A 26,937-nucleotide genomic window follows, 5' to 3' on the forward strand; every position below is an offset into this window, starting at 1 on the left:
ACTTGCAATCTTGAACTCTTGTTTCCTTGCCCACTTATTCATCATTAGCTGCGTCTTCTGCATATTGATCTTCAACCCCGCTTTTACACTCTCACTGTTAAGGTCCTCAATCACTTGTTGTCACTACACTGCAGTGTTGCTGAATAGAAGAGTGCCATCGGCAAACCGCAGGTTGCTGAGGTATTCGGCGTCAGTTCTTACTCCTAAACCTTCCCAGTTTAATAGCTTCAATACTACGTCCAAGCACGCAGTGAATAGGATTGGAGATATTGTGTCTCCTTGTCTGACCCCTTTATTTATAGTTATCTCCCTACTTTTTTTGTGTAGAATTAAGGTGGCTGTGGAATTTTTGTAGATATTTTCCAATGTATTTACGATCCTTGATTACGTAATATCTCTATGACTGATGGTATCTCTACTGAATGAAATGCTTGAAAGCCATATCCAAATCTATGAAAGCCATATAGCGAGGCTTATTGTACTCAACGGATTTCTCGATAACCTGATTAATGACATAGATGTGATCCATTCTAGAATATCCTTTCTTGAAGCCAGCCTGTCCCTTGGCTGACTAAAGTCCAGTGTCGCCCTTGTTCTATTGGAGGTAATTTTGGTAAATATTTTGTATAATACTGGGAGTAAGCAAATGGGCCTATAATTTTTCAGTTCTTTAACGTCTCCCTGTTTGTTGATTAGTATAACGTTAGCACTCTTCCAGCTGTCGGGGACCATTGCAATCGATAGACACTTCGTTAAAGGGAAGCTGAAAGGTTTTCCAGAAAAAATGAGTGAACATGTGTACATAATGGTTTTCAACCCTCCGAATTCGAATATCGTATCGAAATTGAGCTAAAGGAAGCGCAAATATATTTTATTTCGACAAAAAGTGCAGCAGCGGACACGCCCAGCTCGCGCGTCTCGTTTCCGCCTGTGATTGGTCGGGCGACCCGTGACGTCAACTTTAGCTACCGACCGCTGCCGCTCCACATGAAGCGCGGTGCCAGGTAGTTTGGTGCCGTAATGGAAAATTAAGAGGTAATAGAAAATTTAGAGAGACTGCGTTTTTCTGAAGAGTTCGGCGTTGCTCCCTACATGTACGAGCCGATTGCAAAGAGCTGGCCTCTCGAAGAAGCAAACGATGCTGGTGCGAGCAGTGCTTTCGACGCGAACGAAAGCGAAGTCTTGGGATCTCCTCGTGTTGGAAATGCTCTTTGGTGAGTATGTTTTTTGCAAAGCGATCTAGTGATCTCGCCGATCTTTCGCCGATCTAGTGAGCTCGTTTCCGGTCAAACAACTGCAGTGTTCTGTTCCTGCATGCGTCCTCGTGGAACGTAAGCGGGGATGCGATCGTCGGCATTTGTGCGCTGTCCGAAGCTGTCGGCAACCTACAAAGACGGTTCAAACGCGTGAAAAGCTTCCCGGTTCATGCAGTACGTGTAGTGACCTTCATCTGTGCGCCATCCGTACGCTACTCGTAGCCGAAGTCGTAAAGGCGGCGAATTCCGTCGGCTACGTGAGACGGTCGGTTTCTCGCCGTGCGCGAGAGACGGGGGTAGCGTAGCGTCCTGGCGTGCGCCGGCTTTCCAGCACATGCAAACTCTACATTTGCACTGCGTTATGGTAGCTGCGTGCAGGCTGTTTTACAACACACGTGCAAATAGAAAACTCGCGGCGCTTTGCGACGAAACCTGCGTCGAGGGCGGGAAATAAACATGCACCTTCCGTTCAGCGTGCTAACATGAAGGAGCTCGCAGTAAATCAAAATCCAGGTTTGGGCGAGTTCGTGTATTCATAAGGCCTTCCAACACCAGTTATCATCAGTCAGTCCGCACTCGGGCCGTCTTTGTTTTCGTTGCTCCGATCTTTTCGCGCTGCGTTTAGAAAGCCTGCTAGTGGAAATTCTGGTGATAATCGTCGTCACGGAAGTGGTTGGAGCACAGCAGTGTTCTTGAGGGCTTGAAATTCTTTCGCTTTACAGCAGCCTCCCACTTCCTTAAAAGCTTCTTGTCTTGTGGGAAGCAATGGAAGAAAACATCGTCGCGGCCGCTGGTGTTCGTGCAACCGTAGGCTGCACAGAAAGACGGCATGATCGGCCCACCACATCAGTTGATGCTGCGCACGTTGACCACCACTCTACATACACACAGACGCACCAACAAAGAAATGCAGGGTCGATCGAAGCAGATTACGACGGCACGCACGCAGAAACAAGCACGGTCAGGCACGGTCGCGCAGGCTGCGAAGGAGCAAAACACTAAGCTTGACGTCACAACACCGCGGTTTCCGGTCTCCGCTCGCATCGTCAGCGTCAGCAGCAGCCCGCGGCATTCGACGGGGGGCGGAGCTACAGCGCAATTTCAACCGACGATTACGTCGCTCCTATTTGAAAAAAAAAACCAAATTCGACCTACATGGTTTATAAGGTTCCCGCATCCGTATATGAGCGTCTTATTGAATTCGACAGACTCTTCAGCTTCCCTTTAAAGAGTCGCCAGTTTTCCAAGCATTATGTCTCCTCCATTTTTGATTAAATCGACTGTTACTCCATCCTCTCCTGCCGCTTTTCCCCGTTTCCTGCCTTGCAACGCCCTTCTTACCTCATCTCTAGTTATAGGAGGAGTTTGTGTATACTGTTCATTATTGTTTCGAATAGAGAACTCCTCAGTCCTCTGGGTACTGTACAAGTCAGCATAGAATTATTCTGCATCTTTTATTATACGTTCGAGATTGCCAATGATATTACCCTGCTTATATTTCTCGCGACAACACTAGGATAATATATACCGCAGACAAATCCCTAACATGTACACCTACCGCGATTCCCTCTTTATAAGCCCACAGTACATAGACGCTAGCTTATACCCATCTGGACAACCTATTCGGGGAACCAAATACGCGAATAGATATCGGCACTACACACTGGATAACACTACAAATGTTCAAGAGCTTATCGGCAGCAACTTACGAGGCGCGCTGAAACTGGAGGTTGCGTTGCAGGAAGCCATCGAGATCACGGAAGAATATCTTAAGCAGACCGGTCTTCGGTGTTCACCGAGGAAATCAGAACTTCTCCTTTACAAACCCAGACAAAGGAGGCCCAGACCAAAGGGTTGGAATCCGGTTGAGGACGTTGACATCACTCTACGGACAAGTGAGGGCGGTGTTATTCTCAGGGTGGACTTCCTACAAGTCTTCGGTGTGACGATCGAATCGAACGGCTCCAATAACCTGACGGCGTCTAATCTAGCCAAGAAAACTGATAATGCCGTCAGACTCATACGGAGAGTTGCCAACCGGCAGCAGGGTCTTGAAGAGGACAATCTCGTGAGACTGGTGCACGCATTTTTGATGTGTCATTTTTCCTATGTGGCAGTGATGCACAATTGGCAAAGGTCGCAGAGGGAAAAGCTGAACACGTTGATCAGGAACACTATCAAGAGGGTGCTGCGGCTCCCCATGTACACAGGCCCGAAAAGACTGATGCGTCTCGGCATGCACAACACGCTGGAAGAGATTGCGGCAGCACAGGAGAGGGCTCAATGCACTAGGCTTTCCACCATCTAACCGGTAGGAGCATCCTGCGGGAGCTGGGAGTTCCTCCGGCGGAAATCGAGTCTCGATTTTGCGGTCTCCCTCGAGAACAGCGGAAACGCATCGCCGTCGCTCCAATTCCACACAACGTTCATCCCGAGCATAACGTGGGCCGGAGACAAGCTAGGGCCAAGGCATTCCTTGTCGAGGCTTGGGAACGGGCTCGGGATTGCACGTTTGTTGATGCTGCCCGGTACCCCGACGGGATGGCGTTTCTAGCGGTGAGCATCGGTCACGAAGGGAAAATAACGAACTCTACGATGGTTCGAACGAAGTCACCCGTGGTGGTAGAGCAGGTGGCAATAGCCCTGACGCTGTTGGACGACAGAAGGACCATGATCTACAGAGACTCGAGGACGGCTGTCCGAGCGTTCGCCGAGGGCACTGTTTCGGAGCAGGTCCTGCGGAATGTGCGAGACAAAGACATCAAGCCGCATACGATTATTTGGTTCCCCGCACACATGGGGCAGATCGAGGGCACCCCGCCAAACCTCAACGAGTTGGCCCATCTAGCTGCGCCTGGAGTCGTCGACCGCTAGCTACCGGATGGCGCTGAGGCCATCGACAATCTGAACCACGTATAATGAACTTACCAAACATTTTACATGGTACGGAAAACTCAGGTTACTCCAGCTCGGGGCATACCCTAACCCCACACTCTTACACAGAATTTATCCAGAGATACAATCGACAAGTATTCGCGAGCTATGCTCAGACGTAGCTAACTTGGAACACATGATCTGACGGTTCGCCGCGTTACGCGACGGCCTCACGTCACCCGAATGGGAGGCTGCCCGAAGCAGCCCGACCGTGAAGCACTGTTATGGACTGTCCATCGGGCCCGCGCCGCAGCAGTGAGGCTCGGCCTTTCTCTACCGACGTGGGAGTGGCCTGATACGTGCTGATGCGCGTTCCGAAGGACCAGAATAGCGATTACCATACCAAATCTGATCTCCAAACTGGTTTCATTCTGGAAATTTCTTTGAAGTGGATACGTCTTGTAAACTCAACGGCACCCGCCGTGGTTGCTCAATGGCTATGGTGTTGGGCTGCTGACCACGAGGTCATGGGATCGAATCACGGCCACCGCGGCCGCATTTCGATAGGGGCGAAATGTGAAAACACCCGTGATAATTAGATTTAGGTTCACGTTAAAGACCCCAGGTGGTCAAAATTTCGTTGTGGATTTTGTTGTTTTCGTTGTTTCGGTATATGCGCATATTATTTTATTCGCGTTTTTGGGCTCGTAGCAGCAATTTAACTTGGTTTAGCAACCATGTAATTCGGTGTTTTGCTATGCTACCCTGTACTAGAATAGCTGTGCATGCGGTTTATTCTGGGGCTGGCCACGTTTCTGTCGTCCTTTTTCACGTCTTTGTTGTCCCTTCATTCGTGCGTGCAGGCGTAGCGCGTTTTATTCAATGTTGTATTTGCACAATTGTGATCGCGTGACAGATTTGCGCTTTTCCATCATGGCTCAGCGAAACGCTAGTGATAAAGCAAGGGTTGAGGTCGCTGTGACGCTTGTCGCTCTCGGATCTCTTGAATATGAGATAAACGCAGCCAAGGCAAAAGCGTAAAACATCAAACGTCCAATGATCCCGAGCATGCTTCATGCAGACTGCTGCGGCAGTGCCCCTCGAGCCGCCAACCGCGGAAGATGGGGGCCTACGTGCGCCACGAACGATAATTTCGCGGTGGTAACGTACCGAAGACGACGCAGGAAATGACATTGGCGGAATTCGACATGGTGGCACTAGCGACGTGATGCGAGTGTTTTATAGTATAGTTGGGTAAATCTTCACTGTTCGACAAATGGCATTACCGCTAAAAATTAAAACATTTTCTCAAGGCAAAAACTACTTACAGGGTACTGTAGTTGTGTGGCAGGTTTCCTTCTATTGACGAGTTGTGCACGCTGTGTGCGAGAGTAACTCCTTTTCCGCTCGAAATGTAGATGCGAAATCTCCTTTCGCGCAGAGGAACTTTGCGTTAAGGGAGATACTCCTTCATCGTGTGTCGCTGTGCTTGAACGCCTTTCCGGTAGATGTCCCCTTACCTAAAGGAGTTTAGAGTGCCCTGGTGTCAGGGGTATTGGTTCCCCCGAATACAGTGCGTCGCTCGAATCTCATGAAAGCGGCAGCGTGTTTCCCAACAAACGGTGCAGAGCAGAAGGGGGATATACATGGCTCACCATCCGAAAGGTAGTTCATGGCGCTAAGACAGTCTCGGCGACAGCCCAGGCCGCCAGCTTTTGCAACAACAGCCGTCACTGCGGTATACCCGCGGAGAACGCACCGGGAACACGCGTGTTTGCATCCACATAACGCTCGCGGCACCCGTCGCCGGTGGCCGCCACACGACGTGACCTGCGTGTCCGCCGAAGTGTGCGCGAAAAATGGGCGGAGCGCCAGTGACCTGAGCACGTTTCTTGCGTAGGGCCCGCAGAAAGGTATGGGCGTCGCCATTTCACGTAGATGTCGAGTTGGTGCTTTGGCACATATGCGTGGGTTTGTGAATGTGTTTTGTGTGTCTTTCAGGGAGGCGGGGGGAGAGTGCGGTAAACAGTATGTTTAGGCTATCTAGAATAAACCAAGCTACTCCACATTTGCCGGGACGTTGGGCGCTGCTAGCGACAGAAGGTCGATAGGACGGCAAGGGCGTGATCACAGAGAGTCACACTTGTCACACGCGTGCCGCTCTATGCCATGAAAAGGCATTTGCTCGTTTGTAGGCCTTTTATTTTCGTCTATCGCGCAAAACAGTGGTGACGCAACGATGAGACAAACCCGCCTTTTGACAGTTAGCCGTGTTTCTTCATTAATACTGTGCCTATTATTACGATATCATCGAGCGATGCTCAAGAGACGAGCCGCCGCGAGAACGACGAACTTGGTCGGTACCCTTGGCGCGAGCGAGTGCCGGCCTGGCTGTCTCGCTCCAGTTTAAATAGCCTGTAAATAGCCTCTTTCGTCTGTGTCTTTCCACATGTAACATTCTGGTGGAGGTGCGGTGGAGGTATTGTAACTTTTCCGTGTTTATTTTTTGCAATCACAACATGGGGTCCAGAATAGAGATCTTCGCGTGACACAATGTTTCCCATCGAGTCAGTTTTTGGCGATGAAAACCCTGTCGGCCTAAATAGCACGTCTCAGCAAAAAAGATCTGCAAAATCGAGTCATGGCTACACTGATAAAACACAAAAACCCGATTTCGGCTATCGTAATAGCTAGACTAGACTTATATATATATAGAAAATTATCAGTCATAGCTCTCGTAGTATATGCCTTCTGGGCCGTTTCCTTTTTTTCTTTTTTTTTCTTTGAAAGTAGTCCTATTAGGTTTATTATAATACACGAAGGTATTTCGCCCTCGTCAGCAGCAGTCCTTGAGATAGCTATTCTGGCGGCTAGCTTCCCACGCTATGCGTGCCGCCCTCGCACCTGTTTAAGCTTTTCCTAGACGCTAGAGTTATACTATGTCCGCGCAATCTTGAGCGATCGGAAAGCGCGTTTTCCTCTCTTGGCCGGCGGAGAAGGGAGGCTTCGTTCCGGCCGCGGAGCCCTCCACATCTCAGTAAGGTGCCTGGTGGTGGTCTCGTGCGGACGATGCCCTCTCGGTGAGCGCATATTTCCCCCCTCATCTTTAAAGAGGTTCAATACTTACAAGCATTTGTCTCGCAAACCATATTTATTTCAAGAGAATTTTCCACGTCTCAATAATTTCACTCGTCGTATTTGAGTGCTGATTACCGTGTTATAGTTTGTTAACGAAGCTTTCCCTCAAGTGTAAATATTTTAAGGCAGTTTGTCGTGTGCGTATCATGGCCAAGCACGCTTATATCGCCTTCCGTTTCTCTACCAGGGTTGCGCTTTAAAACCACGGCACTGCAAGTTTGCTTCAGAGACTTGCCTTTCCTTCCTCCTTCTCCGCCCTTAAACTGGCTCTCTTAACTACTACACGCAGAGACAAAGCAACAGCGCGCGCATTAGATCCCATAGATGAGATGAATATTTACAATTATTATTAGGGTTATAATTATATTCGAGTGCTGATTGCTGTGCTACCGTTTGTTAACGAAGCTCTCCCTCAAGTCTAAATATTTTAAGGCAGTGTGTCGTGTGCGTATATGGCCACGCAGGCTTATATCGCCTTCCGTTTCTCTACCACGGGTGCGCTTTAAAACCACGGCGCTGCAATTTTGTTTCAGAGGCTTTTCTTTCCTTCCTTCTCCTCCCTTAAACTGGCTCCCTTAACTACTACACGCAGAGACAAAGCAACAGCGCGCGCACTCGATCACGCGCTCGCCGAGCACGTGATCAAGCTTTTCCTAGTCTCTAAAGCCGCTCCGCTCGTGTTCACTCTTCTCAACGGGCGGCCATTTTTCCAAGAAAGTATGCCTTCCAACCGTCGCGGACAACATGAGTCCCTTTCCACGTAAGTATGAGGCTCGGAGCAGGAGCTATGGCGCTTCAAAGTAACCTGGGGCCTGACGAACCAACCGACTGAGCTATCTTTCCGGGCAACATTCGAGGGTCATGAGTTCAAATGACATCTTATGTTCCTTTTCTTTTCCCTTTTTTTTCATTTTTTTCTTTCTTTTTAATGTCTTTTCCTTCATTTTATCACTGTACGGAAACCCTCCTAAAAGAATTATATATATATATCCTCAATTATGTATGGCCACACATGTGCAGGTCATAAATCCCAGGTTCTCTAGCCGAGTGCCATCCGTGCGGTATAACCGAGCTCAGATTGGTCCACCTTGACAGATCAAATAGGGCACCACTGTAGGTTAAATGAGGCGTACAACTACTGCGGGACCCGCCGTGGTTGCTCAGTGGTTATGGTGTCACACTGCTGAGCACGAGGTCGCGAGATCGGATCCCGGCCACGGCGGCCGCATTTCGATGGGGGCGAAATGCGAAAACACCCGTGTACTTAGAATTAGGTGCACGTTAAAGAACCCCAGGTGGTTGAAATTTTCGGAGCCCTCCACTACGGCGTGCCTCATAATCAAAAAGTGGTTTTGTCATGTAAAACCCCATAATTTAATTTTTTAATTTAACTCCTGCGGGGACGGTAGAGTATCCGTCTCCCGTGCAAGAGGACCGTGATTCGAATCCCGGTGCCGCGAAATTCTCCACCGGAAAATACAAAAAAAAAACGTGTGTTGAGAAAATTGCACAAACAGGCCTGGAGTGCGGCCTGATCCCGGTGACCAGAACCGGTAACGCACTCTCTCACCAGAGCAGGATTAGCCACCCTGGTGCAGTACTTGGCCACAACCTCTTATATCGATACAACAATCAAACCCCGGCCTTCAGTCCCCAGCAGCCGCGAAGCAACTGGCCACGGCGGCGGCCAGATCTGTGACGCTGCAGAGGGTGCTAAGAATACCTGGCTCCGGACAGGCCGCCACTCGAATGTGAACCTGGCAACGTTCAACGTTAGAACGGTATCTAGTGAGGCGAGTCTAGCAGGGTTATTGGAGGAATTAGAGTGTAGTAAATGGGATATAATAGGGCTCAGTGAGGTTAGGAGGACAAAAGAAGCATATACAGTGCTAAAAAGCGGGCATGTACTGTGCTACCGGGGCTTAGTGGAGAGACGAGAACTAGGAGTCGGATTCCTGATTAATAAGGAAATAGCTGGTAACATACAGGAATTCTATAGCATTAACGAGAGGGTGGCAGGTCTTGTTGTGAAACTTAAGAGGTACAATCTGAAGGTGGTACAAGTCTATGCCCCTACATGCAGTCATGATGACCAGGAAGTCGAAAGCTTTTATGAAGACATGGAATCGGCGATGGGTAAAGTCAAAACAAAATACCGTATACTGATGGGCCACTTCAATGCCAGGGTAGGCAAGAAGCAGGCTGGAGACAAGTCAGTTGGGGAATATGGCATAGGCTCTAGGAATAGCAGAGGCGAGTTATTAGTGGAGTTTGCAGAACAGAATAATATGCGGATAATGAATACCCTTTTCCGCAAGCGGGTTAGTCGAAAGTGGACGTGGAAGAGCCCGAATGGTGAGACTAGAAATGAAATCGACTTCATACTCTGCGCGAACCCTGGCATCATACAAGATGTAGACGTGCTCAGCAAGGTACGCTGCAGTGACCATAGGATGGTAAGAACTCGAATTAGCCTAGACTTGAGGAGGGAACGGAAGAAACTGGTACACAAGAAGCCAATCAATGAGTTAGCGGTAAGAGGGAAACTAGAGGAATTCCGGATCAAGCTACAGAACAGGTATTGGGCTTTAACTCAGGAAGAGGACCTTAGTGCTGAAGCAATGAAAGACAATCTCATGGGCATCATTAAGGAGTGCGCAATAGAAATCGGTGATAACGCCGTTAGACAGGAAACCAGTAAGCTATCACAGCAGACGAAAGATCTGATCAAGAAACGCCAATGTATGAAAGCTTCTAACCCTACAGCTAGAATAAAACTGGCAGAACATTCTAAGTTAATCAGCAAGCGTAAGACATCGGACATCAGGAACTATAATATGGATATAATTTAACAGGCTCTCAGGAACGGAGGAAGCCTAAAAACAGTGAAGAAGAAACTAGGAATAGGCAAGAATCAGATGTGTGCGTTAAGAGACAAAGCCGGCAATATTGTTACTAATATGGATGAGATAGTTCAAGTGGCTGAGGATTTCTATAGAGATTTGTACAGTACCAGTGGCACCCACGACGATAGTGGAAGAGAGAATAGCCTAGAGGAATTCGAAATCCCACAGGTAACGCAGAAGAAGTAAAGAAAGCCTTAGGAGCTATGCAGAAGGGGAAGGCAGCTGGGGAGGATCAGGTAACAGCAGATTTGTGAAAGGATGGTGGTCCGATTGTTCTAGAGAAACTAGCCACCCTGTATACGCAATGCCTCATAACCTCGAGCGTACCGGAATCTTGGAAGAACGCTAACATAATCCTAATCCATAAGAAATGGGACGCCATAGACTTGAAAAATTATAGACCGATAATCTTACTGTCCGTTGCCTCCAAAGTATTTACTAAGGTAATCGCAAATAGAATCAGGAACACCTTAGACTTTAGTCAACCAAAGGACCAGGCAGGATTCCGTAAAGGCTACTCAACAATAGACCATATTCACACTATCAATCAGGTGATAAAGAAATGTGCGGAATATAACCAACCCTTATATATAGCTTTCATTGATTACGGGAAAGCGTTTGAACCTCAAGAGTCATGGAGGCATTGCGTAATCAGGGTGTAGACGAGCCGTATGTAAAAATACTGGAAGATATCTACAGCGGCTCCACAGCCACCGTAGTCCTCCACAAAGAAAGCAACAAAATCCCTATAAAGAAAGGCCTCAGAGAGGGAGATATGATCTCTCCAATGCTATTCACAGCATGTTTACAGGAGGTATTCAGAGGCCTGGAGTGGGAAGAATTGGGGATAAAAGTTGATGGAGAATACCTTAGCAACTTGCGATTCGCTGATGATATTGCCTTGCTTTGTAACTCAGGAGACCAATTGCAATGCATGCTCACTGACCTGGAGAGGCAAAGCAGAAGGCTGGGTCTGAAAATTAATCTGCAGAAAACTAAAGTAATGCTTAACAGTCTCGGAAGAGAACAGCAGTTTACGATAGGTAGCGAAGCACTGGAAGTGGTAAGGGAATACATCTACTTAGGGCAGGTAGTGACCACGGATCCGGATCATGAGACTGAAATAACCAGAAGAATAAGAATGGGCTGGGGTGCGTTTGGCAGGCATTCTCAAATCATGAACAACAGGTTGCCACTATCCCTCAAAAGGAAAGTGTATAACAGCTGTGTGTTACCAGTACTCACATATGGGGAAGAAACCTGGAGGCTTACGAAAAGGGTTCGGCTGAAATTGAGGTTGACGCAACGAGCTATGGAAAGAAGAATGATGGGTGTAACGTTAAGGGATAAGAAAAGAGCAGATTGGGTGAGGCAACAAACCCGGGTAAACGACATCTTAGTTGAAATCAAGAAAAATAAATGGGCATGGGCCGGACATGTAATGAGGAGGGAAGATAACCGATGGTCACTAAGGGTTACGGGCTGAATTCCAAGGGAAGGGAAGCGTAGCAGGGGGCGGCAGAAAGTTAGGTGGGCGGATGACATTAAGACGTTTGCAGGTACAACATGGCCACAATTAGTACATGACCGGTGTAGTTGGAGAAGTATGGGAGAGGCCTTTGCCTTGCAGTGGGTGTAACTAGGCTGATGACGAATAGCTAGACTGACCTGAAGAAGGTCCCTGTCAAAAGCAGTTAATGCACGAGTGCCGTACATCCATTACACTGGAATGTCGCAACTTCAAATGCCTGCACCCTTAAAGATGTCACGTTTATCGAAGAGATACGTCCACCTGCTCGAGCTTATAGACCTCCACTACGTTTGTAAACAACGGTAGGTGCCGTCAATATACTCCAGACCCTGTAGCGCCATCGCCCACATTCGCCGCCCCTGCTTGGACGCTATAGGATGGCGCTTTCTTTGTCATATTTTTTTTGGGGGGGGAAGGGGGGGGGGGCGGCATGACAAATTACAAGGCACGTGTTATTGGAGTACACAGTATTATTTTGGACTACATGGCGCTCTTTGACGTGCACCCAACGCAGGTATTCGCATTTTGCCACCATCGAAAATGGCCAAACGAGACGGTAGGCCTAGCTTGCTGGCCGCGGCAATATCACGGCAGACAGCGATAGTGATCGGGCCACAGCTGGTCATAGTGCGCTATTTTTTTTTTACAACCCGACTGACGTGAGCCTAAATAATTCGATTTTCTCGGTGTTGTCGGTTTGAATAGCAAACGAAACGTGGTAAACTTGCAAGCCAGCCGAGCCTCCTCGCTGAGACGGTCGGTGCTTCCTTTCCGTCTGCGAGACGACATGCCGTCAGTCTGCTGCTCGCGAACACGGCAGCGGTTTAGTGCTGAGTGCTGCTTTACGGAACATACCTACATTCGACATAATTTTGTGCTTTCAAGTACTGTTTCATGCGGAACACTGTAGCCGATTTCTATGCCGTCGTGAGCGGTGACCGAAGCGATCGCCTCGGCGGGCTGATGGAATCGGCGAGGGCCCGACCCTACAGCAACGCTGACTGTGTAGGTCCTCGCAACGTGCGCAGTTGGCCGCGGCCTTCCGATCACTCCGGCCATCGTACAACGATATCGAAGTAATTGGTGGTTTGTTCGGCATCCGCTCCGAAGCCGCATTTTGTCAGAAGATCTTAGAAATCGTTTCGGTGGTTGTTGGGACACTGCGTGCCTCCTGCTCATATGGCGGGATGACAAATCCCCGAATTCGCATCCCCGAATTCGCGATTTCATTTTCGCGTGCGGGAATGATAAACTCTGCAGAGTTTATTTAGCGCTCAGAAATCCATTAACACGCTTAGGCGTGTTCATGTGTTCCACCCTCCAAATAACGCAGAGGTGACCGTGCAGCCTGCGTATATATGTGAATGGGTGCTAGGCTATCTACAGTGCTAATGAATCTCACATGCTTTGAGGTGCATCATGTTCCTTCTACCTACATTCAAGGCTAATATCATAAATTCGCTTTCCCACAGTGCGGTAAGAAATTCTAATGACGCTCTATGTAATGATCCTAAGCACCCTTGTTTACTAATGCATGCCACGCAATATAATGCAGAAGCCTAACTGCTACGAAATCCATCTTTCACTTTTTTACCGCAGCGGCCCTTTGCTTGCGTCAGTTTTCAACAATAGGGAACCTATCAAAAGTTAAGTCTTGCGTTTTTCGACGCAAAGGAGCTCGTCGGCATACTGTGCTTACTTAGTTGTAAAACAATGGAACAAAGACAGCACACACAGAACCGCACATTCACCCCAGAAACCCAGCGGCTACTAAGGTAGGCGTGGCGACTCGGCGACGGAGTGCCTACCCTGCGAAACTCAGTCCGTATGACAACGCCACCGCCACTTCCTGACTTAGTGCCATAGGGTACGTCTATAGCCAGCGCATTCTAGTGAAGCCTCACCCAAACGTCGCTATTTCGTGAGCTTATCCTGTCATGCATTAGCACAAAACGAAAGTTATATTTACTGTTATATTTGAGTCTCTATTTGCATGCTGTCATAGGTAACGTTCCGGAAATTTATTCATACAGTACATTAGGAGCTTTGGCGAAGGCTGCTAAAAATGTTTTAAATTGTCTGTAGCAGATAGCACAATTGCTAGCACAATTGCCCTTGAGCTGCATTACTCGAAGAGGCGGCTAAAAGCGGCGATGAAGAGTACGGTGGAAGCGAAGAACAAGAAAAAAAGAAAAACAGGAATAGTAAACTAAATAAATTTCATTGATTGCTGCTGTTACATCACCGCCTAGTCATTCAAATGCGCCCATCAAGTCTGCCACTCAGAAGGGGTATTTTAAACCCCTTGGAGAGCGCTGCTGTCGCTCTTGTTAGCTGCACCGAGCCAGCATTCACTTGCATTCTTTTTCCGCGGTTTACGCCGCAACATTGAAACGTGTAAAAAATAACTCCAGGAAATGCAGCGAGCTGGAAACTATTAAATGTGCTGTTCTCGAACACAACGCACATTCTTTGACAGAGGTGACGCCATGATGGAAGCATTCATTCATATAGGTAATTAATTTGTGCGTGTTATTAATGGCGATGGCAGATATATATATATATATATATATATATATATATATATATATATATATATATATATATATATATATATATATATATATATATACATATATATATATATATATATATGTGTGTGTGTGTGTGTGTGTGTGTGTGTGTGTGTGTGTGCGTGTGTGTGTGTGTAAGCATATCGTAAGAACATAACAAAGACACCAAGGACAGCATAGAGGAAATTGTACTTACTACCTGATTTAAGGAAGTGAGAAATTAATCGAAATGAAAGTGAATGAAAAAACAACTGGCCGCATCTGCGATACAAACCCCCGTCTTCGCTTTACGCATGCGATGCTTTTACCAAATGAGGTACCGCGGCACTGCTTTCCCATCCACTTTCCGGGTCCATCTTGAAATATAGCGTAATGGGACGGCAAAACTGAAAGGAAGACGAACACAGGCGCATATTTCAACATAGTTCTCTTGTCAAAATACCAACTAGCCCAGCATTTAACACTTTCTGTGGTATTTGTTTATCTACTAGAACTAACCCTGGGTGTTAGCCAGCGCCATCACTTCAAGTTAGTTCTAGCAGATAAACATCAATACCCCGACAAGCGGATGGAAAATTGGCGCCGCGGTAGCTCAAGTGGTAATAGCATCGCACGCGCAGTGCGAAGAGGTGGATTCGTATCCCAGCTGCGGCCAGTTCTTTGTTCACCCACTTTCATTTCCATTAATTTCTAATTCATCTCATTCAAATAGTAAGTACAAGCAATTTCCCTTGTCGGCTTCATGTGATATGACTTATAAAAATCCGGAACCACGACCTGATTATGAGGCAAGCTGTAGTAGAAAACTCCGGAAATTTCGATCACCTGCGATTTTTTAACGTGCACCTAAATCTAAGTACATGGGTGTTTTCGCAATTTGCATTTATATTTATTGGCAAGTCGGCGATAAAAACACTACAACGAATGGTAAAAGTGCTGAAACAAATGCCGGATGACTGAGAGATCCTGTCACATGTGCATTGGTTACGAAATAAGTGGCAAAGGTTACAGGAACTGTCTTGCCCGGCGCCTTTGAATAATAACAGTAATAGTCGACTCCGCCATCAACTGCGTACTTTGCACGGCCGCGCGCGCTCGTGCGCGCCGTATCTTGAAATCGATCAGCAAACGGCTGATACCTTTGTGCGCGCTGTTTTCTTGCCGCTCTTGCGTTGATGCGAAAGACTGAACGAAGGGCACTTCGTTCGCTGCTGATTCCGCGCTTGCTCCCGCTAAAGCGTTTTGACAGCGAGTGTCGGCGCTAATCGAGTATGATGTGTTCATGTTTGCTTGTGCGCGCTCTCACCATCCTTGTTAATTAACTGAGGTGTTTTTAGCGCACGAAAAGGGACGAAGGACAGTGGCAAGACGCGGACACAGCGCTAACTTCCAACAACTGTTTTATTCCACGAAGTGGTACACATATATATATATAGGGAACAGACACCACCATACGCATGCGCATATGTACTGATGTTTATTAAGATGAGACAGCAACGAGACACGTGTAGTGTGATATTGAAGATGAAAAACGACCATGCATAGCCAAAAAAAAATTTTTGCAATTGCAAGATTAAATTGTCATCTCCATCAGGTCACCCTCTGTGTCACGTTTAAAAAATCGAATTCTTTTTTTGAAAGATCAATTGAAGGGGCGCTAACACAAGCGCTCCCTAAACTAGCGATATTCGCCGCTTCAATAATCTCACGTGTTTGCGTCGGGCTTCTTCCTATCACCGTGCACTGTTTATAAGTGGGGTTGCACCCATGCTTTCTGCAGTGAAAAGCCAGATGCCCCACTCCTCCAGTTCGCGCATTATTTGCGTGTTCACGCAACCTGTCATTTACGCACCTTCCCATTTTGCCGATGTATTTTTTGCCGCACGACAGGGATAGTTCATACACGATATTGTTCTCACAAGGAACGTGACATTCCTTGTGATTTGTCAGGCAACTCGGCTTCACAGAACCACAGTAGCTAGCCTTGCACAAGTTGGACAGCTTGATTGGCGCTGAAAAGATGACGCTTACATTTGCGTTATTGCCAATCTTCTTCAGTCTGTGCGAGATATCGTGGATGTACGGTATGACTGCACGTTTCTGCTTCACACCGGCATTTTTCGGTGAAGTACATCTCTCATCCTGTCGCCTTCGTTTTGTGGTCTTAAGGAGACTTTCGGCCACAGCTGTAAGGATATGCTGAGGAAAACCGGCCTGCTTCAGGCGATTCACTTGCGCCAGAAAGCTAGACAGGCACTTGTGAGGACATGAGCGGTGAAGCGCATTCATTAAGGTTGACTTTGCGATGCCCCTCTTAACTAACTTTAAGTGGTCCAATGAAAATGGCAGTAGCGGCTTGTTCGCTTTTGGTTCATATGCCCAGCACACCTGGTGTCCTTCAAACAACATTCTAATATCGAGGAATCGCAAAGTACTATCCTGTGGCGTTTCATGTGTAACAGTGAGCGGTTGTAAACACTTGTTGAAAAGATCTAGCACTTGTGTGACATCAAAACAAACCTCCCCGCTAGGGTTTGTTTCTAGAAGCACAAGGTAGTCGTCAACGTACCTATACACCTTTTTTACATTTGAATCTTCTAATTTGGCATCCAGTATCCTGTTTATACGAGCAAGATAAAGGTGACTTAAAATTGGCGCAATACAGGAACCAATGCAAATTCCTTGTTTTTGAAGATAAACACTTCCATTCCACTTGGAGAACGTCGAGCTCAGATACATGGACAATAGTTCAAAAAAACCCTGTGTAGATATGCAGATGGTGTTTACAAACTTCAATTCATCGTAAGCATCAATAGCCTCTTGAACACATACTAATAACTCATTATGTGGCAGTGAATATTATAGATCTTTTACATATATAGAGAAAGCTTTCAAATTGCTACCTACACACAGTAAAATAATTTACACCCTTGATGGTGAGAATTGCGAATCATAACACCCTTGAAGGGTGTTTTCATTCAAGAAACATCCCATCATCATGACTTTTTGCGAAGCATAGGGCAGTTCTAGATGCCATAACACCCTTTTACCCACCGAAAGGGTGCACTGACTAAGAATATTGGGGGTGGGTGCAAGGGTGTTTTTGTTTGTTTTTATCACATTCACAAACATACAATTGCACGAAGAGACGGCGTGTCCCACGGCACTAAAAACCAGTGGCGGATCCACAAATGGGCCCTGCCTTACCCCAAGCCCTTCCCCCCCGAGACATGTCGGGCTTTCAAAGCCGATAAAACTCCTGAAGAGAGTCCCCCTCCGTTTCACTGCCTGTTTTGATAAGCCATTTTAAATATGTCCTGGGAAAAACCTTTTGCTGAAGCACTACTATCTATTATGTCACAGTGTTCTAGGTGGCACACAGTTCCTAAATGTCGTCACGCACAAATTCCGCGGAATCCAAAAGCGCGCACCTACTTTTTCTAGTATTGAATACTTAACCAAAAGAAAAATGTTCAAAATGTTATCAGCAAGGCAGAACTAGTGCAGCTCTTGCTTTTGGGACGCCAGGAATCTAGCAAAATGAATAGGCCACGTGACAGCATGCAGCTGGACGCGCCACAATTGCTCTAAAGCAGTGCGGTCGTCTAGGTTTCTTTCAAGCATGACAAAACAGGCAGAAAAGGGTGCGACGAACCATACGCGGACAAAAGATACGCCGATTCGAGAAGCTTTGATCCCACCTGACCTTCTTTCGCCGAATCAATAACCCCAATTCGTTCTGCTTCTCTCAAGTTTATAAACAAGGTAGGTTCGTTGGCAAACTTGAGCCTTCTCACCCACCACAATGCTTTGCTCAAGCAGCATCTGCAGAAAGAGCCGTGCAAAACGCTCATGGCTTCACGTCTGCGTCAATTTACGAAGCTGGCTGTACAAAAAGAAACTATTAAGTTTGTAGTTGTATAGTAAAGGAACGTTCTACTGGCTTACAAACAGCTGCCTGAACGGAGTGCTCAAAAAGAAAGGGAGAATAATCTAAGAAAGTATAGAGAACCAACGTACAACTTGCGATGCATAAAGTATTTACAACACCGACTAACAACGGTATTTACTGAAATATTTCCCCTCCCAAATTGGAGACAGTATTATTGCATGCATGAATAGGATAACAAGCCAATCATTGTAGATATAACGAGATTCCAGAAATTGGCGGGGCATTTGCAGACCCATCTTTGTTCACGGAACAGTGGTGAGGCATTTTTCAAGTGTGCGCGCTACTGCCCACCTGCCAAGTACGTTCGCGATGTCTTGGCATATGTAGACCTGCGCGAGACTCGCCCGTCTCCCCTCGCGAGACGGGTAGGACAGGTGCACATGCTGAATACGGGAAAGAAATACTTTGCAGAATGAAATTGAATTTTGTCAAAACACCAGAGCTCTGGATTGCAGGTTACAGCGTGCACAGGGGCGCTCTGCCAGATTTTAAAGCGAAGCTTTCTGTGCCTCCTCCCTCACTTTTTCCAATTCTGCTGCTGCTGCTGTCACTGCTTGCCAGCCGCGTCGGTGGGTGGTTTGGGAGCGTGCATAATGAACATGAGAGGGACGCGGGGAAGGCGTGTGCGAGTCCTTTTAGCGAGAACTTCGTGGGCATCGCTACAATACTCTTTGGACCTCTTTGGCCGTCACAATGCCCACTGAAACACCCTGGCCATCGACACAATGCCCTCTGGAAGACTAATTACGCGTTAGCCCCCTACTGCCCACCCCCACCCACCGCAAAAGTAGTGCAGAAGGTGCAGCACTTACTTTTTTGTACTCACATGCAACAGCGCAGAGGAGAGACAGTATGGTACTAAAGGGAGACAAGAGAATGCTTAAAGCCAACACCCAGACGAAATGTCATCACAGTTCCCACACTTTGCCAGGAAATTGTTGTTGTCATTCAATAGCCTTTACCACAGCTGCACCCTCGCCGAGCAAAGGGGTTCGGCGATTGTATAGGCACAGCTATTGAATGGGAACAATACTAAATTGCTCTGCTCGTGGTAGTTTGAGGGCGAGCGTAGTTGGGTCGAAAATGACTTGTCTACCGCATGCACAAAATACCTCGATTTTGAATATATCTTCCTCATTACCCGTCAAACTGCTATTATAAGCAACTGCAGTAAGACAAAGACCGACATCAGATTATGACAACGACAACTCATGGTGCTGTCCACCAGAGGGGAATCGTTGTTATATTTGTTCTTTCTTTTGAGCGGTCATAGGCCCCACTCGCTCACCCGCTCATAAAAACAAAGAAAAAAAAACCCGAGATCTGGATTCGCTTCGGTTGCACTTTCACGACAGCAGGCAAAGAAAGACTTTTCGTACTTGGAAACTTAAGGTTTTCGTGTAATTCTGCACATGTGAAATTTCGTGGTGTCGCCTATACGTTTAGAAAGCTATTATGCAAGTACTTTTATATCTGCCGTTAATCCAAGCTATTTAAAATTTGAGTGAGCACTCCAGTTCAGAAATATGAGCATTGTGAACTTCTTGAAAATGCCAATTAAAGCTTTTTTTCTCTCTCTGTTTTTCTGTGCATAAAAGAAAAGACAGACTCGCAAGTACCTCTGTATCTTATACAATCAGGAAGGGCCACGTCTCTTTACAAATGAACGTCCAAGCAAACAAACAAAAAAGAAAGCATCGACAAATAAATTCACTTACACGCAGTTACCAGCCCACCTTTGCCCCATTTGATTTGATATCAGGCCATGTTTCTGGAAATAAATTTCCAGTGAAACTACCCGTAAACACAGAAAATGGCTTAGAGGTAGCGTAAAATAAATAGTTTTGAAAGTAATACACACACATAGTTTAAAAGAATATTTGTTTTTATGCCTTGAAAACGAAACCGAAATTGAAATAACTTCCCCCGACGGGTGTCGCCGCTATCGCCGCTACGTCATTTCCTGCGTCTCGCGGCGGGCCGCTGGGAGCACATGTGTGTGTTCTCCGTGACATTCTTGAAGTTGTGAGTAATTAGATTGTTTTTTGCTGCGTTTAGGTTGTACCACCTCGTTGTTTTCGTGTACTTTTGCGCTCATCGACGCGAAGTGAGCGTCCGGAGTGAAGGCGACGCGATTATGCGTCAGAAAGAAGGGCACCAGCGGCCTACGACATCGGTGTTTCTTTGTGACAGTGTGTTTACTACGCCTACGACGGCCGTCATTCGTGGCGAAGGAGAAAACATCTTCCATTCGGCCTGAACAGTGATGAAGTGGACGTTTTGTTTTTCGGCGGAATGCATCGTCAACATGGTCCATCCACTACGTAAATGAAACGGCGTGCCCAGAGTACAGATCGTGACGGCGCTCCGCCTTCAAACCGAGGGCCTTTTGCAAGGCGCATGAACTGCTCATATAAAAGGTACGTACGTAGCCATGTTCAGCGTCGCGTTTTTTATGGTGCGTCATTGTGGTAGTAATTTTCGCGTAATTTATTTAAAGGACAGCGCAAGGTGTGTTGGATGCGAGTGTAGTATATGTACTCCAGGCGTAGCCTATGGGCACCGAATGTGAAAAAGAAAAAAAAAATGAATGTTTCATTGTTCACGTGTCCTCAACTAGAGTTGTAGAGAATTAAGTACTGCTACGCGTCAGTATTCGGCGCAGGCAGGGAAATAATACTTTGGTTTGACTAATTCGTTCTTTCTGTTACCAAAGACGGGCGCGGACTTATACCGGGGTCACACGGCCACTTTCGAGCACGATTGAGCGCGTTCTGGATCGAAATTTTCGACCGCGATTGGCTCCCGTCCACCGATTGTGCAACGAGGCCAAACGCGTCCAGAAATTCCATTCCAGTCAGGATCGATCGCGGCCAAAAGTGTGCAGTGTGACAACCGTATTAAATGTCGCTTGTGTACTTTCACTCAATTGTTATTATTTATTATTTTTTTTTGTCGGAGGTCCCGTGGCAGGTAATGGCGCAGGCAGCTTGCAATGCTTGTGGTTTCATGACTAGAACTAATGCAAAACAAAAGAACCACGACCGTCCCGGCTATGTACTTACCAATCGCTTTAAGGTGTGCTCGTTTGTTATAGAAGCTGTCGTGCTGTTGCGGATGAATGCGTGGTTGCGCTATTTGTTTATAAATTTATCTTTTTGTATAAATAAGCACACCGAGCCTAATCAATTTTTTTCTCGTCCTTGTACTCGTTTCTTGGTTTCACGCAGGCGTGCTTATTATTACTACTATTTGTTTTCTTGTTGTGTGACTGAACCCTGCCTAAGGCGTCCTGTAAGTTGTCAACAGTATTTCTGAAATGAATTGCACTTAGCGTCCTACGGTTATTGTACGCTTCACTACCTTATTTTAATGTCTAGTTATAACGTGTATGGTTATTGTAACTATTCTTGGCCTTTATATATGTATTTATTAAGCTGGTAAATGCTTAATTGTATTTGCAGTTTTGAGAGGTTCTTTTATTGAGTCGTCAATCTCGAATGGTATTAATGCTGGGTTGTTTTCTTGTGCCCATGCAGTTGTAGTCAGCATGAAGCAATTGCAGTCAGCATGAAGCAATTGCATGGCAACCGACTGGCTGTCTTGGGCCTACACGTTGCTGAAAAGACAGTGAAGACGTCTGACCCGACAGGTATACTTTTTTCATCACAATTGGCCTACATAGTTTTTTCACCGGAGGATGAAGACCTCCCCCAGTGAGCTCCAATTACCCCTGTCTTGCGCTAGCTGATTCGAAGTGAAGCCTGCAAAATTTTTTGACTTCATCGTAGTCTACTTCTCTACCGCCCTTGACTACCCTTCTCTTCTCTTGGCATCCATTCTGTAACTCGAATGTGCCACCGGTTATCTGCCCTATGCATTACATGGTTGAAGAAGGCACTTGGGCTAGTTGGTGCTCATTGCAGACTTGAGACATCAATAACTAGCGTGAAAAAGACAACATCAAGAAGCACATAAGAAAGAAGTCTAGACTTCATCTGAAATTTTCGCTACACAGAAACATGGAATGCACAGAATGTCGACGGACAGAAACAACACAGGAGCTATCGGAACAAATTTATGAACAGGTTAATTTCACTTACGAACATTCTTGGTAAGAGCCAGAGATGGGTGCTTACACACCTATTCCCCACTTTTTTGATGCAAAGTGGTTCGTATATTCCCCTATGTACCTGCTTCTGGAGCTGCCTGAGCACACGATTGCTTTGAAACTGCTCGGTGCATGAGCACGTATGGCGATGATTGGCCACCAGCCACCAAGGCACTCAAAGCTGCCCTATGTGTCCTCAAGCCAAACAGGTCGGTGTTTACACGACCGCTTGGGGGAACAAAGATAGGGCAGCTGTCATGGCTGGTGGCCATCTGGCCAATCATTGCTGTAAGTGCTCATGCACTGAGCAGTTTCAAAGCACTCATCTGCCCACGCGGCTCTAGAGGCAGGTCGACATGAAAATATTCGAAGCACTTTGCATCGAAAAGCGGGTGATAAGTGTGTAAGCACTCCTTCCCTTGCTCTCGCCAAAAAAGAGTGTTCGTATCTCGAAATGAACCTGCCCATCGATTGGCTCCAATACCTCCTGTGTCAGGCAGGGAAAAGGAAAGATAAATGTTGCTTCCATGCGTTGAGGTCGCATCCCCTGAATACTATGTTTCTGTGTAGCCAAAATTTCAGTTGAAGCCTAGAGTTCTGTCCTGTGTGCTTCTAGCTGTCGTCCGTTGTCTTTTTCGCGCTAGTTAATGATGTCTCACGTCTGCACTACATGGCCTGACCAGCTCCCTTTTTTTACTCTTTATGTCAGCTAGGATATCAGCTCCTTCATCTACTTTCTGAACCACGCTGCTGTCTTCCTGTTTCTGCTGCCATCAGGATAGGAGTGGACATGACAAATGAAACTGAATGTCATTTAGACAGAGGAGCAGTGAGACTTCCTGTGCTTTACCTTTTGCTGTTGTACATAATAGTTGAAATTGCACCAACACATCTTTTCCACCTTGTGATTTTCCCATAGCTGTGGCAAATAAATATATAGGCTTTAAGAAACTAGAATTGTAGTTTGCCTAAGAAAGAGAATACTCTTGCACCTAAAGGTAATGTGTATGATGCTCTGACTCCTTTGATGCATGTGCCTTGAGAGGTGTTGACGTTGTTCTTCATTTCTTTCTCAGTAAGCTTTACTTGATGGGTCTGACTTTGTATAAAGAAATAAGTTCTAAAGAAACCATAATACCTAACAGGCAGAATTGTCGAGGTTGAAAGTCAAGTTTTCTTTCATGACATATTTTTTTCAGGCTGTACTAGTTGATCCATGATGTTCGACAGACAGCGCAGACTTGTACAAGGGACGTCAAAAGTGGCGAGAAATGAAACAAATGCTATCGCCTCTTTCTCCATCCTTTGTCGAGTACACATTGTCTAACGTCATCGACCAATACCAACTAGCCCGTTTGCGTACCTGTACTAGTTGAGCCATTTATACTATGGTACTCTAAACCAAATGTGATAAATTCAAAATTGGTGCCTTTTCTATCTTTGTACAAATACCTGTTTCATAAAATAGTTTAAAGTGTTATGGTTGATGTCATGTTTCGACACCACCATAACCTCATAAAATATCTTCATGGATGCAAAAGGTGCCTCTTGTGCAAGTTCCGTTCTAGCCTGACACGGAAAACAAACCTGCCAGAAGGTAGAGCACATGCTCTTTTGTAAACAAAACGCATGATTGCATTTTCTTGGCAGTTATTGCAATGTTTTCTGATGTTTATCTGCATGAACATTAATTATCTCAGCTGCTAAAGACACATCACTAGACACTGTGAGCAGAAAAAAGTGATTGTGCAGTACTGTTCAAGTCATGCAACATTATGTTTAAGCAAACTGGCAGGGATGCTAGCTGTTAAAAAGAAAAAGCTGACTTCTAGAAAAATTTGCACTCCTAAATGTGGAATTGAAATTCACTATGCTTATAAGCTACAAAAGATTTCCAGGATGATCGGACTAGTTACACTGGCCATTTGCTGATTCAATAAGGTTCACTGAAGCTTGTTTTTAAATTCACGCTGTTTTTATGCAGGGTGATGATTTTCAGTCTTGTGGAATTTTTAAATATAGTCCTGTTGCATATGGCATAATTCTAGTCCTTGAGCAGGAATATTCAAACACGCAGATATATCTAGCACAAGAAATCGAAACATATTAAACTAATTAAAAAAATTATCTTTCGAATGAATTACATTATAGCTAATATAACCGAAAAGAAAGGGGCTTAACCAAGAAACCCGATGTTTATTAATCATATCCTAAGAAGCCAGCAAACACTGACACCAAGGACAAGTTAGGGTAAATTACTTGTGATTAACAAATGAAATAAAGAAATGATAAGTTAATGGAAATGAAAGTGGATGAAAAAACAGCTTGCTGCAGGTGGGGAACGCACCCACGTCTTTGCATTACGCGTTAGATGCTTTACCAATTGAGCTACTGCGGGCGCCGTTTCCCCATCACTTTCTTGGGCATTTATGCTTCCTAGTAGAACGCTGGGAGCGTTTGCCAGCGCCACCACATATCTGGGGCACATATTGTAATTTACGAATCATAGCCAGTGAGATTACAAGGTGTATCTACTTGCAATTGATTTCCAGAATGGCGTCAGTTTGGAGATATGCACCATCAAACTTGCCCGAAAAATGCACTGTTGTACCACTTACTTTTTTAACAAAATGTACTTTTATGCACTGAAACACAAAAGTGGGTTGTGCACTGATGCACAACCCACTACTTTACCAGTAGTACTGAAAACATTTTGGCTCTTTATCATTAATGCACTGATGTTTAAGCTATAGAATGTCACTTGCCCCATCTTCGTATCTCTTCACGTTCCAAAGTAATCGAGCAATGCATGGCATCCAGTGGTGATGTCCGGTTGAAACAGTGGGCTGTAATTGAATTTCTCACTGCGGATGGTTCTGCGCCCTTCAACATTCATTGCCATCTGAAAGCAGTTTACGGGGATGCCTGTGTTGAAATCAGCACTGTGCGTAGGTGGGCAAGTACTGAGAAACATCAAAATCCAGCCGCATCAAATGTCCAGGATCAGCACCGAACTGGACTGCCCACAATGGCTTCTTATGAGGATCATCAACATCAGGCAGACGAGTTGAATCGGGTCAATCGTAGGATCAAGCAACACCAGATTGCAGCAACACTCGCTATTTCCATTGGTTCAGTGAACCACATAATTAAAAACCTCCTGGGTTACAAGAATTGAACTTGTTGGCTATGCTTCGACTTTTTCATGTCAGTCGTCAGTTACCGTGACACCCTACAAGTGCAAGTCTTCTTGTAACGCAGGTCTTTAATGATGTGGTTCACTGAGGCAATGGAAATGGCGAGTGTTGCAATCTGGTGTTGCTTGATCCTGCGATTGCACCGAGTCAACTCATCTGCTGATGTTCATGACCCTCATCAGAAGCCATTGTGGGCCATCCATTTTGGTGCTGATCCGGGAGATTTGATGTGGTAGGATTTTGGTCTTTCACAGTCCTTGCCCACCTCTGCACAGTGCTGACGTCAACACAGGCATTCCTGTAAACTGCAGTCAAATGGCCATGAATGTTGATATGCGCACAACCTTCCACAGTCAGAAATTCAATTACAGCCTGTTGTTTTAACTGGATGTCACCACTGGATGCCATGAATTGCTCGATTACTCTGGAACGAGAAGAGATAGGAAGGCGAGGCAAGTGACATTCAATAGCTTAAGCATAAGTGCATCAATGATAAAAAGTTCAAAATGTTTGCTGTAATATTGGCAAAGTAGTGGGCTTGGAGGCAATAATTTCTGAATTGCCCTCATATGGTTGTGTAGCCTGTCTCTCCTACATTCATGATGTGGCAGATTAAATGCCTTATTCTTTCGAAATAACGATTTCCTGGAAGTAAGCACTATCTGTGCTTGTTTTCTTTAACCTGCTCTTCATGTGATCTTGAAATATTAAAGTGAATGATGCAGGGAAGCGCTGCTAGTCATGTTTCGTGTACTTTTCCTGACATTAAATTGCAACAAATCATTTTGCAGGTAGAAAAGAAGCAGATGGCTACAGTGATCAATGAAGAAATGGCTTCATCTATGATGGCTCGCCTTAGGACATTGGAATAGAGCTACAAAAAGGCATCATCATCCTCGCCTGTGCCCTGGAACTTTGGTTTGAATGAGACTGTTCTTCAATGTAGAACGGCCGCAAGACTTGTCACCACAAGGCATAGTGCAAGCTCAAAATATTGTACAGGAGGCTAGAATAAATGACCCTCCATGCAGTCACTCTGTATCTGTGATAAATGGGACCATTTCACGCAGAACACTCACAAGTGATAATGTGTTTTCTCTCAAAGTTGCTATGCAGTGCGTTTGTAAACACATTACCTATTGTATGCACACCATACATAACATTTCTGTGTGCTAGCCTAACTGTAGACTTAGAAACAAACAATGAAGTGCATATGTACCCGCTTCCACATGCCGTACTTCAAGGGCTATTATATTGCTCATTACACCCGATAGGTGAAGGGGTAATATATTCCTGATTACACCCTTACACCCCATGGGTCGAAGGGTAATATGTTGTTCAAAACACCCTCAAGGGATAGGGTGTTATTGGAATATAGAATAACCATCATAAGGGTGTA

The 26,937-nt window shown here is 45.9% G+C and overlaps 1 protein-coding gene and 1 long non-coding RNA gene across 2 annotated transcripts in view; both read left to right on the forward strand.

Moving 5' to 3' along the window:
• Nucleotides 1-26,937, forward strand: part of LOC135905862 (whirlin-like) — a 639,865-nt gene that overhangs the window by 17,692 nt on the left and 595,236 nt on the right. The gene's annotated exons all lie outside the window — the stretch shown is intronic.
• Nucleotides 20,317-26,812, forward strand: LOC139051776 (uncharacterized). Its single transcript, XR_011509549.1, has 3 exons — nt 20,317-20,650; nt 21,770-21,882; nt 26,330-26,812. It is a non-coding gene; the product is annotated as an uncharacterized lncRNA (long non-coding RNA).

Source organism: Dermacentor albipictus, unplaced genomic scaffold (genome assembly GCF_038994185.2).
Source record: "Dermacentor albipictus isolate Rhodes 1998 colony unplaced genomic scaffold, USDA_Dalb.pri_finalv2 scaffold_14, whole genome shotgun sequence".
Lineage (NCBI taxonomy): Eukaryota > Metazoa > Arthropoda > Arachnida > Ixodida > Ixodidae > Dermacentor > Dermacentor albipictus.